This window comes from Toxorhynchites rutilus, chromosome 1, assembly GCF_029784135.1.
Source record: "Toxorhynchites rutilus septentrionalis strain SRP chromosome 1, ASM2978413v1, whole genome shotgun sequence".
Taxonomy (NCBI): domain Eukaryota; kingdom Metazoa; phylum Arthropoda; class Insecta; order Diptera; family Culicidae; genus Toxorhynchites; species Toxorhynchites rutilus.
Genome location: NC_073744.1, coordinates 28,099,111 through 28,115,589, shown reverse-complemented (window position 1 = coordinate 28,115,589; position 16,479 = coordinate 28,099,111). Strand labels below are relative to the sequence as shown.

At 41.9% G+C, this 16,479-nt stretch overlaps 1 protein-coding gene across 3 annotated transcripts in view; it reads left to right on the top strand.

Moving 5' to 3' along the window:
* LOC129767172 (GATA zinc finger domain-containing protein 7) overlaps positions 1–16,479 on the top strand; it is a 148,868-nt gene that overhangs the window by 94,013 nt on the left and 38,376 nt on the right. The window contains exon 1 of one of the 3 annotated variants that reach the window (XM_055767796.1): positions 4,332–5,070. The exons of the other annotated variants lie outside the window; for them this stretch is intronic. The gene's annotated coding sequence lies outside the window, so the exon portion shown is untranslated. Of the gene's footprint in view, positions 1–4,331; positions 5,071–16,479 lie in introns of those variants that run through there. 3 annotated transcript variants of the gene reach the window in all.

Here is a 16,479-nt window from a genome sequence, read left to right as displayed (position 1 = left end):
TCTAAACATACGTAATGTAGCCACAGACAATTTTACATTCGTATCACCACTGTGTGCTGGATCGATTACAGGAAAGCGATGGGTGACGGTTGTTGGATGGCAACAAAATTGCAACTCGTTGGCCACTGCCACTGTTACCCGCTGCTGATAATATTCGTGGATATGCTAAAACGGTGGCCTCAAAGCCCCCGCAGACTGCAGACTTTCTATCGTTCGATAGTTTGATCGGCTGCTTGATCAGTACGGAGATGTATGCATACGCGCACGATGCATCGATTCAGTTGGGTTGGTGTTTGCACTAACCTAAACCATCCAAAACTATCGGCCCATGAAAAACCTGAAGTCGGCTGAGACTCTTATTGTATGAACGTTGTGTGCTGGATCGATTTCACGAAAACAATGGGTGACGGTTGTCCTTCGGAAGGCAACAAAATTAAAACTCGTTTGTCACTGCTATCGCTCCCCGCTGCTGATAATGATTTCCGTGGTTAGACTAGAACGATGGCCTTAGCGTATGATAATACTTGACATTTCACAATTATTTATTCGTTTATTCCAAGAAAAATAAAATTATGAACAACTAAACACACTGAACGTAGCAGCTGCCACCCAAAACGTTCCTCGATTGTCTGCTTCCGTTCTACAGCTTGTTATCACCGACGATATGGTTAGTGTAGCTGGAAGGAACTAAAATCTTCCCTGGGTTGTGGCCCAGATGGTATTCCATCATTTGTTATCAAGCGTTGCATACATTCACTCGTCACGTGGTCAAAGCATGCTCCATTGGAGACTAATGAGGTACATATAGAGGTGGAGCAGTAGGCGAAGTGTATCTGTATTGGCAAGCAAAATATCGTGTCGTAATTATTTGCATTCAATATGGAATGTATATGGAAGAAACAAAACAATGTTGAAAGTACTCACGGTTGCATGATAATTTGAGCCAAAATTCTCTTGAAATCATTCAACTGGTTGTTTTTTAACAGATGACAGTTATATCGTGGCTTATTTCGATTATTCATGTGGTAAAAAGGTCCAGAGCTTAGTTAGGAGCGTATGCTTAGTTCTCGAAAGCAGTAACATTTTCGGTGAAATTTTCATTAACTGGCGATTATTATCTCACAACATACACACCGACACTGAGAGCCTTCGAAACATCAACTTCATAACAGTAAAATAATGAAACTTCGTTTGTTTGTATGAATGTGGGGGAGTGAAAATATCACATGGAAATATCACTTATATCCGTCTTTTTCGACGTGATTTCACGAATATTCACTCCACGCTATCACATTAGCCTCAAATTCAGCGGAAGCTCTACAAAAATGTACTTTTCTAATTGATAAATTACTTCCTGAAAATAGCATTTTCACATGGATACGGTGGGCAATCAAAGATAAACACAACGACTGACGTCACTATTTGCGCAATAGTTATGGCAGCGCATGCTATGTCACTCGAAACTCGACCATCTTCATTACCACAATAATCAAATTTTCTCATCAGTAAAAACATGTTACTTCAATATAGAGAAAACATATTTGAAATGGAAAAGATAATTTTCTTTTATAATTTTTACTTTCTGAGTGTTTATTCAACCCAATGCGAATTTTAATTGGACTAACAACAGCTAATACGATATGTAGAGCATATGGGAAATCACTTTTTCTAATATTTTTCTCGCCGTATAAACTTTCATTGGGTGAAAATGAACACGACAAAACAGACAGCTTAAACCAAACGACCCGTTCTCGAGCGGGAGCACACCTTGCTTTTTATTTATGAAAATTGAAATAAATCGTTTCATATATCATGTCATTTTTAACACAACTGTTACCATATACAATTTTAAACTTGCGCTTGTGCTAAATTTTTCACAATACACTATCGGTCATTGATATGAAATTTCACAAAGCAACCAACATTTAAGTTCCAAATTTAAATTTTATTTAGTAGAAATAATCTTAACACTTACCTTACTTGCAATTAGTGATCCCTAATTAATCGAACGATCGATTAATCGAATACTTTCAACAGAAATCGATTATTAATCGAACGAATACTGCGCAACCAATAATCGAAGCACACGAATAATTTTCGTCAATTAATCGATCCAAACCAAGAGAAAAAAAGACGACCGCTGCAGTTTTATCCTGAAATTCAATCATTATCATTGATGCTCCTCTATATTCGTAAACGAAGCTCAATGCCGTCAACGCGAATTGGACTTCGTTTACGAATTCAGGGGAGCGTAAAAGATAATAATTAATTTTCAGGCGGAATGAACACTTTTTTAATTCCAGATGGCTTTTCTAGCAAATGAGAAATATTAGTCTAACTAATTATTTATCTCAGTGTGACGATTAATCGATTTTTCGAGGCGATTAGTCGTATCGAATAACGAACTGCTGAAAAGTATTCGATTAGCTGATGAACGAATAATTTCAAAAATCGGGGATCACTACTTGCAATATAAAAATGTTCCCGACTTGCCTATATTTGTAATGCCGATTTCCTCCAGGCAGCTTGGTTTTAATGTCTCTGTTAGGGAACACATTTCAAAAAAAAAGCTCCCCCTACTCTCATGTATTTGCAATTCCGATTTTCCCCAGGCAGCTTTGTTTTGATGTCTCTATTAGGGACCCGCCGCGTGTGTCGTTAATTTCGACCAATCAAAAGTGGGTTTTTCCGTTAGGATAGGGGTTGAGATTTTTCTATTGTTCGATAGTTAGTTTCATGATATATTATTTTCTTCAATATAAAAAAATTGTTATGGAGTACCGAAATCGATCGACGCAAAATTTCATCAATCCATCATGGAATGACTGAGCAATAAGCGTTTCAAATTGAACAATTTTCACGATGTGTTCGATTTTCGATTTCCAATTTGTACCCAATATGTTCCCGAAAGACGTAATCCTACGTCAAAATCCGCAAATCCATGATCCTAAAATTTGAAATCCCGAAAGGTTCAAAGATCTAGAATCCTTCAATCCATGATCCTTAAATTTAAAATCGAGAAATCTAAAATCCAAGATCCAAGAATCTAGAATCTAGAGTCCACAAATCCATAATCCTAAAATCTGAAATTCATAAATGTAAAACCCAAAGGCCCAAAAAATCTATGATACAAGGGTTTAAAACCCTAAAGTCCACAAAACCACAATCCCTAAATCTATAACCCAAAAGTCCAAAAATCTAAAATCTGAAATTCATAAAACCATGATCCTAAAATCTCGAATCCAGAAATCCAGAAATCGGCAAAAACGACAGCAGCACACGAAACCTGTTCGAAAGTAACAGTGTACCAATTAGAAAGCGGGATTCCCGTTGAGAGAAAGACATTTTTCAATTGTTCGAAAAATTGTTCTCTAAAAAAATGTATTTATCTTTCCTGTAACAGACGCTCAGAAATACCAATCGTTTGATGCTAATAACCATCAAGAAATCAAGAAATGACGGAGTTATAAGCCTTCGAAATTATTCATTATTTCGTTACATGTTTAATTTACAAATCTTTATTTTACCCTTCATAACTTGCTACGCTAAAAGTGTTCAAAAATCACATTCACTGTAGAAATATTAGTCACAATTGTACTCCGGTTTTATTCGGTTAAATTCCAAAGTTCCAACCTCGAAAACACAAGCACCTAACCATCATATCTCAGCAACAGCAAGCAACGATCACAATACTACGCCGGTAGCAGCGTTATATAATGACGAGAAGGGAGGTAGGAATATATTCGATTATAGGAGGAAAAATACTGTGTATAGAAAACTAAATATAATATTATAATACATATTTTCATAGAGATGTGTACAGGCAGAAGGCCGCGCTGCGAACACTGCCGCACACACCGAGTGTAAGCTGCCTGGCAAGCAGCAGCAGCAGCAGCAGCAGTAGAGAGGACATGAATAATGGGGGAAGGAACGAGCACACACAGCATGGCACGGCACAGAGTCATTTCAGAGGGGCAAAAAGCAGGGTAACAGGATTACTTTTCTTAGCAGGTAGATGGGAAAGGCACTGAATTTGGGGCGAATAAATGCGGCTTCTCTTAAGAAATGAGTTGAATACAGCAATTTAACAAACACTGCTACCGCTTGATTGGGTTAGATCGAAGTTATTTTGAGCAAAATGAGCAAGCCATGCTCTGGGAGGCGCAGGGTAGGAGCTCATTCGACAAGGAAGCACATTATTCTCGGTCCGTTTTACTACGAAAAAGTGGCGGATAAAATATCCGAATCGTTCCGAAGCAACGAGAAGTCACTGTCGAGCGTACAACTACACGTAAATGCTACCACACACACAGCTTGGCAACGGGTAGAATAACGAGTACATAAAACTGAGCTCTGTCGAATATAGCATTTGCTCTCTTCATACCAAAGACCGAACCGCCGTACGACGTAGCTGTTGTATGTGGTACGCAGTCTGATGATGATGAAGGAAAAATAAAATGAACGACAAGGCAACCGACCGACCGAGCGACCGACGGACGGGTCTGACTGTACGGTTGAAGCGAATGGAAGATTAGTAACATTTTGTGCGCTGCATGATATAGGCTGACTATGCGGATACTCCGTACGAGGCGCTTTTTTCTATCCCCCTAACACAGTATACAGCATTTTTACGAGCGAGGCGAACGAGCGTACGTAATATCAAAACAGGCACCAACAGCACAGAAGACTATCCACAGAGTGTGTAGACGAGCCGATGCGGGAGCAAAAGGTTCTACTGAGATTAATTTTCCCGAATTTTTGAATGAAAACTAAAGAAACGGTGGAAAGTGTACAACTATGTAAACAACTGGGATATTTTGCAACAGTGTGACAACGGATATTTGGTGAAATATTGCCGATGAACGGCAGAAAACAGCAGTGAAGTTTAACCCCACAGAAGGAAGAATTGACACAAATTTGACAGCAGAAGAACGGTTCTAAATAGGAAAAATTCGTAGATAAGTGTAGTGTTTTACCACAACGAGCGAAAGAAATAAAACTAGTGTGTGAAAGTTTCCACAATGTTCGCAGCAGTATTTTGAGACTGATCCCTTCAAGTCTTTGAGCCAGGTACGTGTATCAATTTTGTTAGACTGTCATCCCCCAAACTCTTATCAATCGCCCATTGGATACGCAACGGCGAAGCGCCAAAATTACCGCCCAGCGAAATGTTCCGCTAAATTCGTATGTAAACAAACTTATCCGGCCGTGTGCATGCGGCGAGAGCGCCCGCAATTTCGCCGTCTAGTGATAGTGTGTGGGGTGGGCAGCATATCGATAAGATTGAGTACTCTTTGTGTTGATCGTGTGTTCTGAATGACATTTGATCGCGCGTAGAGTAATTGCGCGAGCGAGAGTGCCCAAACGGAACTCGAAGCAAACAGCCGCGCAAGGAGAAGGTGGAAAAGGAAGGCACAATCAGTCTCTGTTCGGTTTTATTTTCTGTTGTTTACAGCAGCAGCAACCACTCACGAGTAATTGCACGAAGGAACGAAAGATAGGGAAAAAAAAGTACGCGGAGCATTAGTACGAGTTTTCTTGTCTCCCGCTGTCAAACGCGCTAGCAGCAGCAATAGAAGAACTCACGAAATTTAACGAGCGGGCATTTCTTCCATTACTATACACACATTTGTTTTGTTTTGTTATGTCTGGGGCACTCGCGTATCAAAAATGTCATCGCGTAATGAATTTTAATGAGTTCGAACCATATGACTGAGTGTGAGAGCAGCGGTTCTGGACGGAGGGAAAAATGTCATTATGACATTCAACAATTTGGTTGATCAGTTTTTGTGGTAATATACTATTTGGCCGTTGATTAGGCTAGGACTCACTCGATAATGTCAGGCTATGTCCTTTTCGCGCATAAAAGCTGCAATAATATGGGACAATCGGTGTGTCCCTTCCAATTTCCAATGAAAGTAGGTAAAACACGAAAGTCGACCGCAAAGATGCGTGCCAAAATAAGGAAAAGAATGTTTTGGTTGGTTGGAGAATTTCTCACAGGTGAATCTTACTTGACTGGATTGTTTCCCCTACTGGATAATGGGCAACAAATCAAATTCAGCCGATCTATGAAATCAACCTCAATATAGCGCAGCTTTTACCTCAATATAACGGTTAGATTTGCAGTATAAAAATTCAAAAATCGTTTTCAAGCGTAATAAAAGCACGGTGAGGGTTTTTTTTTATTGAAATGTTAAGAAGGTAAACATCAAGGATGCTTCGTATTGGGGTTTTCAACCGGAGTGGTTAAAAAATTATGGAACTTGCTGTACAATCCTGACAGGATTATGCATGACGCAAAGGAGAACGTTCCCCAAATACACATTTGCGTCAAGTGTCTCCGGAAGTTTTTAATAAATTGATGCGTGAGCATAAATAAATTGAAAATTGGATTCATTCTATCAGAATCTGTTCCATTACTTTTTATTGAAAACTCGGGTGAGTTATGTCGAGAACATAACATAGAACATAGAACTACATGCAATGTCCATATCTTTGTAACAAAGAAATTATGGAATAAAATTCTCCTCGTGATATACGTCTGCCTTCGTTTTGTATTTTTTTGAATAATTTGAAATACAAATTGAGAAGGATTTCAAAACGTTCGGAATAGCTCCCCTCTTTTTCTCATATTTGACACTTGTAATGATTTTGATATGCTGTCTTAGTATTATATTGTCCATAGATCAATCTTCATCATTATTATCTGAGGGGCGTCTACCAATGTACATTTGAATTGGTATAATGGTGTTCCTAAGATTAATATCCCGCCAACGAGGTACCAACTTTTGAAAACCACTCACGCGTTGACTAACAGCGCCTTAATCCTTCACCTACATCATCGAGTCTTACACGTGGTGCACTTGCAAATCATAGGGCGCTAAGATGCTCAGAAGAGTAGTAAAGTTACTCGATGCGTGACCCATCGAAGCATTTGCATTCGGTCCGCTCTTTTGGAAACTAAATCGTAGACTAAAGGGTTAATAAACAATATTTGTAGTCCAAAAAATGTTTGAATATATTTTTAAACATACCCTAAACCCAAGTGACTCGAACACTTGACCAATTGTCAAATCAGGTATTCGAATGTTTCAAAACATATAAATAAAATTGTCTTTTTTATGATTTACAGTAGTTTTATAGTATATTTTTACGGAATCAAATGTTTTAAAGAATTATAAAATACACCATCTATTGGTGTCAATGCGCCCCTCATTCGAGCTGACTTTTAAACGATCACCAGATGATTATTTCTCACGTATTCAGACATTTTCTGGATTATAACACTTACAAATATTGTAAACATCATTCTTGCACACCATTTGTATCAGATTTACATTTACAATTAACGCATTTTGATGAACTCAATTCTGATCATGAATTGTCCGATTCACTAATGTTGTTTATTGTGTCCTTCGCGCATAGTCGAAATAAAGTTTCTCTGTATTGAGTGTGTTAAGGTGAATACTTTTAAAATGCCCATGAAAAGGCAATGTTCTGAAGAAAGCCTAAATTATGAATGCATCAATATGATGGCAGTAAACTCAAGCAATGATAAATGCAACATCTACTTGAGAATTCGAATGTTTTCATTCAAAAATGGTGATTTCTAAAGCCGGACAAACCATGATCATTTTTTGGGCAAACCATGATCATAATTCCTCTTTGAGGAAAATCGTTAAAGAACATAAAAATTTGAAGAATTTCAACGCCTTATGGTAGTATTAGCAATTAGAGACTTGGGGCTTTTCAACAAACCCAAACTCGTATCGATTATATGTGATTTTCATGAAGAAAAATCGATTTGCATTTACTAGTTGCGTAAAAACACACCAAACCGGACAAACCAAGATCATTTACCCTATATCGAATCAACCTCAACCCTAAAGTTATTAGTTATAGAATCAACACAAACGGTTATCGTCATATGTTTGGAATAAACAAAAAAAATCGCATCTTATTCTGTGAGCAGTTTGAGGCGGATTCAACTCAAAAATTCATTGATTTCGCATTGCAATCCCATCATGTCAATTTCTGCATCTCTTTCAATAACGCTGTGTATCCAAAACGTCAAAACACAACAACTGTCACGCAAGTGCGCAAGCAAGACACGCATTTCACTTGTTGCGCAAGCAGATACAGAGAGTACTCAAACTTTATTTGGAACCCAAATCGCGCTTTGTTTACATCTGAACACTGGCTGTTATCAGGGCACCCAAATTCTCTCATTCTCCGGCTTGTGGCGCTCTTCTCACGCGCATGCCTAAGCGCCCTTAATCGAATAATTAACCGTAATTAGCTTCGATAGGAGAAGGAACACATGTTGTGTACGCGCGCCACCCCTCAATGGATGGATTAGAGCTCTGCCTGTGCAAAAACTCTCCAAACGTGGACCAGCATTCTCTCACTCTCGTAGCGGTATTTAGAATTGCTAAACGCGCGCTCTCTCTCTCTCGCGCTGATCTGTTTATTTGCGATCACTGTTTTTCAAGGGTTCTTAATGGCACTTGTCTGTTTAATGTGACGAGTGATTTCCATTGCACGTTGTCTGTTCTAATTTTCTCTTTTGCTTGGCGGCGAGCCCGGTGCATGTTTGTCTCTCGTATCTCTGTCTCAGTCAAGAGACGGAGAGAGGGGGATAACCCTTTGTGCGATGCTATCGTGGGAAGCATCGACGACACTTCATCGATTTGCGATAAAGCGCTTCTCCGGGGGAAAAAAATGTGCCATCGCGCGCAATTCTCGAGGCGCCTGTTTATCTTGTGGACTGAAGAAAAGTCGATCTCTGGAGCCGGAGGTTATCACCTGGCAATACACCAGCGTGTTGACCTCAGAGCACGTGTGTTGTGCGAAATAATAAACAAATTCCTGCCCCCGAGACGACCGAAGCCAACAGCCGCAGCAGCAGCTGTAGCAACAGAGAGACTTAAGAGCCCACCGTAGGAGTGCAAACGTAACTTGTGTAAATTTTCTCATTCATTAGTCCACCCTGCAGACCGAATTCCCACGTATTCTTCCTGCCCTGCGTCAGCGCGTTCCGGCTAGACGTGGCCATCATTCAGCGTACGTGTTTTCCAATGCCGGGATCGCCGTTATCTCGCGCGTACGTCCAGCAGTGGTTCCTCGCGTACCCAACTCGTATTCCAAACCGAATATAGAGAGGACGAAGACGACGACGACGGGGTGGCCAGCCCAACTACCGATGCATCCCACATCCACGCATCACATTTTCTCGAAACGCGCTATTTCGAGGAAAATTACTACTGGCTGTGCGTAAGAGTGGTGAGCCTTTTCTCATTTTCTCTCGTGAATCTCTGTTCCCGCGGCCCCCCCCCCTCTCGGGACAGGTTCCCCCATTCCGAATCCTGTTCTCTTCCGTTCTCTAATATATGTGTGTAGTATGCTAACATCATCAGCATCTCGTTCGTGTTGTCCGTTGGCCTAAATATGAGCGCACGAAAGTTTAGGAGCACACCGATATTGCCGAAAATGTGGAGTACGATTCTGTTGCGATGATGTGTGTTTTTTTATTCTACCATGCTTTCTACTCTATTTTAATATTTCCCCATTAGAATATTCGTGTGCAGCTTGTGTTGTGTTGTGTACACACATAAAACGATACACACACCCCGCACGCAAATTCATTCAGCTTTTCTCAGTTTGGATCGACACTCGCAACCGCAGCTTGGATTTCCCTCCGCATTGACTTCTTCTTGTCTTGCTGCGTTCGGCAATTGCACTTGCACCAACAGAGAGAGAGAGAGAGAAAACGAGAATCGCTGATAAGGTTTTATTTTCCGTGCATTTCCTCCTTGCTTTGATCATTCTCTGTGCGTGCTGTGTTATTGTCGGTAATCAGTCTGTGATTTGGCCAACAAAAAAAAACAATGGTTTCTGCTCCTGACGGAAGATGCGCGCGCTTTTAAGTCCGCTGAAGCTGCAGCCGGAGGTCGCGCTGACGTCAGTGCTTTTCGATTGAAGGAACACGACGCGCATCACGCCGCCAACCGTTCGATCATTCCCGCAGATACTAATGCATTGGCTTGCAATACTTAAACTTGTGATTATTATTATCTCTCCCGCTCACATTTCTCGGGCGCTTTTCTGATGGCCCAGCATCACAGCATCACAGAACCCCGGTGTGAGAGAGGAAGCATCGGTCGAGGACTGGTTTCCCGGCATCCAGTTTCTCTTAGTGCCCGATCTTCTTTGGGATTTTTATTCGTTGCTTTAATCGGATTTTTGTTGCCTCAGCCTTTTCACCCGTCGCTCCCGCGCCAAGAGTAGAACCGACATCGTGCGGGGCATATAAACGTCCGCTTGAAAACCGACTCATCGACCCGCCTGCCTGCCAGCCTGCCTGCAATGTGAGTTAAGCGTTTCTCATTTCCTTGGAATATTTTTTTTTGTTACCACACATTTTCCTTTGCGCTTTCCTTCGCCGCTCTCTTCTGACGTTCGTTCGGATGATCGCAGGCAAAGAAATGGCCCTCTGCACACTTGGGCTGCCATTTATAACGATCCGTTCGGGCGGAGAGCGGCCCATCCGCTTGCCAGTTTCGTTTTGTTTGTCGTTTTTCTTTTTCCTGTTATTACGCCGCATGAAAGCTTTTCTCACCTTTCTCTTTGGTACGTCATTCGTGTGTCTGTGTGTTCCTTTGGGTGCCTCTCCGGTGCTGTGCTCCGGAGAAGAGCCGCCGACGACGAAGGTTGTATTTGGGACGAGGTTTTGAATTGATAATTTCCGATTCTGCCGACCCTGTTCCCGAGACTTGTTGGCTCAGGTTGCTGCGTCAGGGTTTCCCAGAATAGTAGTCCCCGATCATGAGGCAGCAAGAACTGAGAGGGATTATATTCCCCATAGTGTTCCTGCTGCCACATAGTAGTTCAGAATTGTCACAAGAAATTACTTCAATTTCCCTACCAAAAGCCTCTCGGTCATTCCGTTTGGATAGTTCGTTAATATTTGAAACGATTTCGGATATTGATCGAACCTACCCCGGGCTCGGGTAGTGGCGAAACACAGTTCGAAACCACCGTACATTGGCTTTCTGTGTGCTGTGCCCCAGTCTTCCCGTAAGCTGCCCGATGGCTTGTTCCTGGTGGACCCTGGCCGATCTCTCCCATGATGTGACCTGACCGCGTTGATGTGCACATAGTGTACCTCATCACGAGCGCAAGGGTATTTCCATCTGCATCGCATGTAGTCCATCCACGATTGCATCGGGTTGTTACGTCCGCATCCTTCTCTCGTGCGCGCACACACTCTCGCGTTGCACATTTTGGCACAAAGGGTGAAAATACATAAATAAATTCCTTCATCCATTCTTGGCCCCGTACATGAGAGAGCGAGCGCCTGCTCGTATACATGTGCATATAGAATCAACTTTGAATGACAAATCGGCCGCCGACTGCCAGCCGGACAGTTGCTCGAACCCGGTGCCTGTATGCGGAGCTTATTTCGCTTATGTACCGGACGAAAATTTAAAATTAAACGTTTCCATAGTGATCGCACACAGGCTTCCCCCCCATACACACCGCTCATCGCTCAAAAGTTGTCAACGATGAGCTCAGGCCAGTGGGTGGATAGGTGTATGCCTTCCTCGTGCACTGATGCAACGGTGATGCCCGGTCCGTGTATTGGTGGTCAGCAGCATCAGCACAGATCTGATAATGACATAAGCACTTTCCCGGTGTTCCAGCATCGGAATATGACCTCCTCAATGCTACAGTTAATTGCAGCTTAACTCGCAGCTCGCCCATGTCATAAGTTATTCAACTAATCAAACGGATGCACTTTTGCAGCATGTATCTCACTGACGGTATAAATTGTTGTGCCTCTAAAGTACAAAACAGTCGCGAGCTTGACGACAAAGCTCTCCTTTCATCCTCTCCTTCTTCAACATATGTATGTGTATAAATTTTGGCACGGCATATATGAACTCATCTACATAATCCATCATATGCCCCAACCATTGTAATCTGCACTCTTCCTGCTCCCCGCAAGCTTTTCATATGTTCAGACCAAAGGGATCTGCAAACATGAACTTGTTCCTCCGTTCCCAACGTATGACAGCTTCGCCGACTTCACCGTAAGCCAATTCCGTTCGCGTCCATACAAAAACTGCGCACAGGCTGACGTCAGTGGTTTACGCGCGGTGACTGGTGATCTGAGCTGCTTGCGCCCATTGAGTCACTATGTACTTTGTTGTGTGCGCCTGGAGCTCGATTCGAAACGTGCCTTGGTCGTCACGTCAAGTCCTGCTGAACAGAGCCCGACTGCGGGCTGCGATAACAGAGCGCGCGACTATAGGGCTTAACCTTGTAGGAAACACATTCCACCAGTATACGTGTTCGTGTGGTGGTGCTAGTGGTTATGGTGGATAGAACACAAACGCGTTCACTCGCGATGTCTTATCAGCGAAAAATGTCAGGCGGTGGCCATTACTAGGGGTGCACACAGAGGCCGACACCGTGTCAACGTTCCTCAGCAACAATGCAATTTCTAGGGGGCATCCAATCGCAGACGTAAGCGCCACATTCATACAACGGCGGCGACGACGACGACGCCGCCGTCGCGGTTGCCCTCCCCCACACACATATGTGTAACTCTGTTGAAACCATTTTTGTGTGTCTCGCCTTTTTTTTGCCAGCAACAGCTCGCGGTTTTGTGAAACAGCATTGAACACGCTGTGTGAGCGGCGGCTAAAAATGAAAAATTTCTACACACATTTCATGGCTGTGTGTCGTGACGCGCGATGGCGTTGCTACGCCGCAAAGCACGCGCGCCTTGTGAGAGGAACGAAACCTCGAAAGTTGACTCGAGTTGAGCTGCTGCTGCTGCTGAATATACGAAACCACGGAACAAAAACCGAGAAACACACAGCAGAAACTAGTTGCGTTATGATAGTGTGTTATACGCTGAACAGCCCAAGAGAAGGCAGCCAGCGAATGGACCAAGAAGGCAGTGGGAAAAATAGAAATATGTTGTTCAGAATTGTTGGCCTCTCTGCGTTGCGTCGTCGTTCGCTCAATCTCGACGAATATACCGTTTCCAGCGGGGCTCATATTGCCAACCCATGGGAGGCGACCGAATTCGGGAAGATCTAGGATCTTGGCGTAGTGTTACCGCTTTATTTCTGTTTTGCGAAAACTGGAGCGCCAAAAGTGCTGTCCTCGAAATGCTTACGAAATACTAGATATACTTCATTACTTAGAATCCATTATTTCTTGAGCATTTATGATTGCACTTGTTCGAAATTACGAAAAACCCACTGCTTTTGTGACACCATCCTCGAAGGACATCACCAGAAACTTCCAGAAATGCTTTGACCAATGGAAAAATCGTTGGAAGATGCAGCGGCATACCACAGTTCGATATTTTCCATATCCTACACACAAAAAAGATTCTTAAGTCATGTTTAGGCATCCTGATTTATTACATTGAATGAGCTTAAAATAACAGAAAATGTACCAATTTTCCATACTGGTACAGCATATGTGTATTATACAGCCATTCCATGCCGAGCCGATATAGTGGTTCTCAGATTTTCGTCAAAAGTGGTAATTTTGTATTTTATTACAAAACATTAAACCCGTATTTTTTTTTTATTAGAGTGCCCATTTCCATTTTGGGGTGGTTCGAAAAATCAACTTTTTCCTCTTTTTTTTTTTTTTCCAAAAATGACTTTTTTCAAAAATCCATAACTTTTGAATTACTATCAAATTGAAGCCAAATCTTTTTTCAAAAAATACCATATCTGCAGAAAATTCGAATTCTGCTCTCGTTATTATTGATTGTATTCGTTTTTTATTGTTTTCATAGTCTCGGGACCAAAGGCGCTATATTTTTTTCCTTTTTTTATGGTTCGAAAAATCATTTTTTCCTCTTTTTTCCAACACAAAAACTTTTGATCTACTGGACCGATTCAGATGATCGACACATAAAATTGAAGCCAAGTCTTTATTGAAAAATATTGGACTTGCGAAAAAAAAATTAATTTTGATTCCGTAATTATTTAATGTATCAGTTTTTTATAGTTTACATGGTCGGGACCAAGTATGCTATATTTTTTAAAATATTTTTTCTTGAAAGCCGAGGTTTTTTACATAACATATCCAAAAATCAGAGATGTGTTATTTTTCATTTCTAAGTTATGATTTTTCAAAGTTAACATGTTTTCAGTCTTCGTTCAATATTTCTATGCGACTAGACTGGATGTATGCGACTAGAATTCAATTAATTGGCAAATGTGTAATTTTTTCAAAAAAGGCTAGCTAATTGACTTTAATTTGATATATCGATAATCTAAATCGGTCCAGTAGCTTCATCGTAAACAAACGAAGTGCTCCTATTAAGAAATCGAATTTGCTAAAGAATATCTTGAAAAGAAGGTGGAAATTAATCGTTGTGAACTGCAAGGAAGTTTAAGATTTGTGAGTACTTGAATACTATAAGCAGGGCCCGAAATCTTCGAAGGTGAAAAATGAGGACCGACTCTACTCAGCAGCTTCGACTAGAACTGCTTCGGCAGTCGCCGGCAACAAAAAGTGACTTGACTAGAAAATGAATTGACTAGCGTTGACTAGCGAGGATGACTGGTGAACTAGTCCAGTCAGTGGTTATTTTAACTGAGTCGACTAATGAATACAAATCTGCCTCTCCATTCAACTGACTTCAATCAGCACTTCCATTTCCCCCTGACACTTATTTTGTACCCGCGTACGCAATCTTAGTTTTTCGTCCATATAAAGAGGAACGAAAACATGATTTCTGATGCAAAAAAGAAGTTACCCCATCAACGGACGGTTTATTGTCTACCCAATCGTGAACTCAGACCAACGAACTTAGACATTTATCAAGTATGCTACAAAGGTCCTCGCGTTATTATTAGTAGATAGCGTGCAAAATAGCGCGCACACACACTGCACGCTATTTTATACGTGTGAATATTTTTCGTGTACGATACAAAAAAATCTAGCTCACCTGTAGCGTATGTCAAACCACGTTGAACTCGAAAATCGATGCATGCACACGTACATGGGAGAGAGAAAGAGAGGAACGAATTCGTTTTGGGGGAAGTCACTTCAAAATGCAATGAGGGCAATTTGACTGGGAAGAGTGAAATGATATAGTCGAGTCGGTATAGGAGATAGCGACTGAACGCCCAACTGGCTGTTTAGTCGTTTTGGCGGAGAGACTGCGTGAAGATACAAAAAGTCATAACTAACTGAATACGGGTATAGTCTGTCAGATAGTCAGCCGACTATCCTCAGTTGACTATGACTATGCAGAGCCCTGACAGGAAGTTCCACTCGAAAATTCAAGATGACCACGATTGAAAAAAAACACGACCCTAAATAAAAATCGAGATGATAGTAGATCTCGTTTCATCCATTAGGCGTCAAAAACCTTCCAAACAAGCAAATAACAACTATAGGCAATGTTTATATTCGATAAAGTGACAGGAACGGCGTAGTACATAGAAAAAAATTGTGCTAAACATATTTGGGTATGTTTGGGTGGATTCAGGGAATTCGCAAAAAAAAAACAAACATCATGCCGAGAGTTCCGGGTTAGATTCCCATTCTGACCGGAAGATTTTCCAAGCTCGAGCGAAATTTTCGGCATGGAAATCCCATACCCAAGTACTGTTGCCAATACCGTTGAGACGGTGAAGTACTTCTCGGAATCAATCGAGCCATTCCAATTCATAATACATATGAAAACAGAATCATAACAGAAGCAAAATTTCATACCACCTTTGTTGATCAACCTCCGATCATGGTTGGCAACCACCAGAGCGGGGCAAACCCATTGGAAATGCATAGTGTCTTTATGCCAATTTCCGGAAATTATCCTACCCGCTCCTCCTGAGTCGTCGTAGATGAATCACATCACACTTCGGGGCAGACAGTGAATCACGAAACGTCGCCGGCATCTCCGCTATTCACAGCCTCCAGCAAGCGGCAAGCAAGCTGCACACATTCGCACGACACAATCATCTAATCGGTCGTCGTACGCGTCTTCCATCCCCTTCGGAGTTCGATAGGGTGGCTGAAATGGCAGACACACACGTGTGTGCGCTCAGTTTTCGCACATCGTAGTTTTGTGCTCGCCTACACTTCAACGGCGGTGCGACACAATCTGGGATACCGAAGAGGGTTGCTTCTGTTTTCTGATCCTTTGGAAGGATAGGGCAAATACATTCCGCGACGCTGTTCTTTGGAGTGACGCCTAGATGTGGGTGAATAAGGGCTGATAATTGGGGTGCAGCTTGTTGACACGCTGCGGGGATGACGAAAGAACTTTTTAGTTCTTGCTCTTGAATGGACCAATATTTTTTCTCCGAATCCGAATATATATCGGGCGCCGTTGTTCGGTTTCAGGTCATACTCGGTCAGCAGCAAAGTTGAATGCTGCTTTAGTTGCTAGAAGAAAGGACGCGCAGCGAGCTTTGCGGATCAAGAGGCACC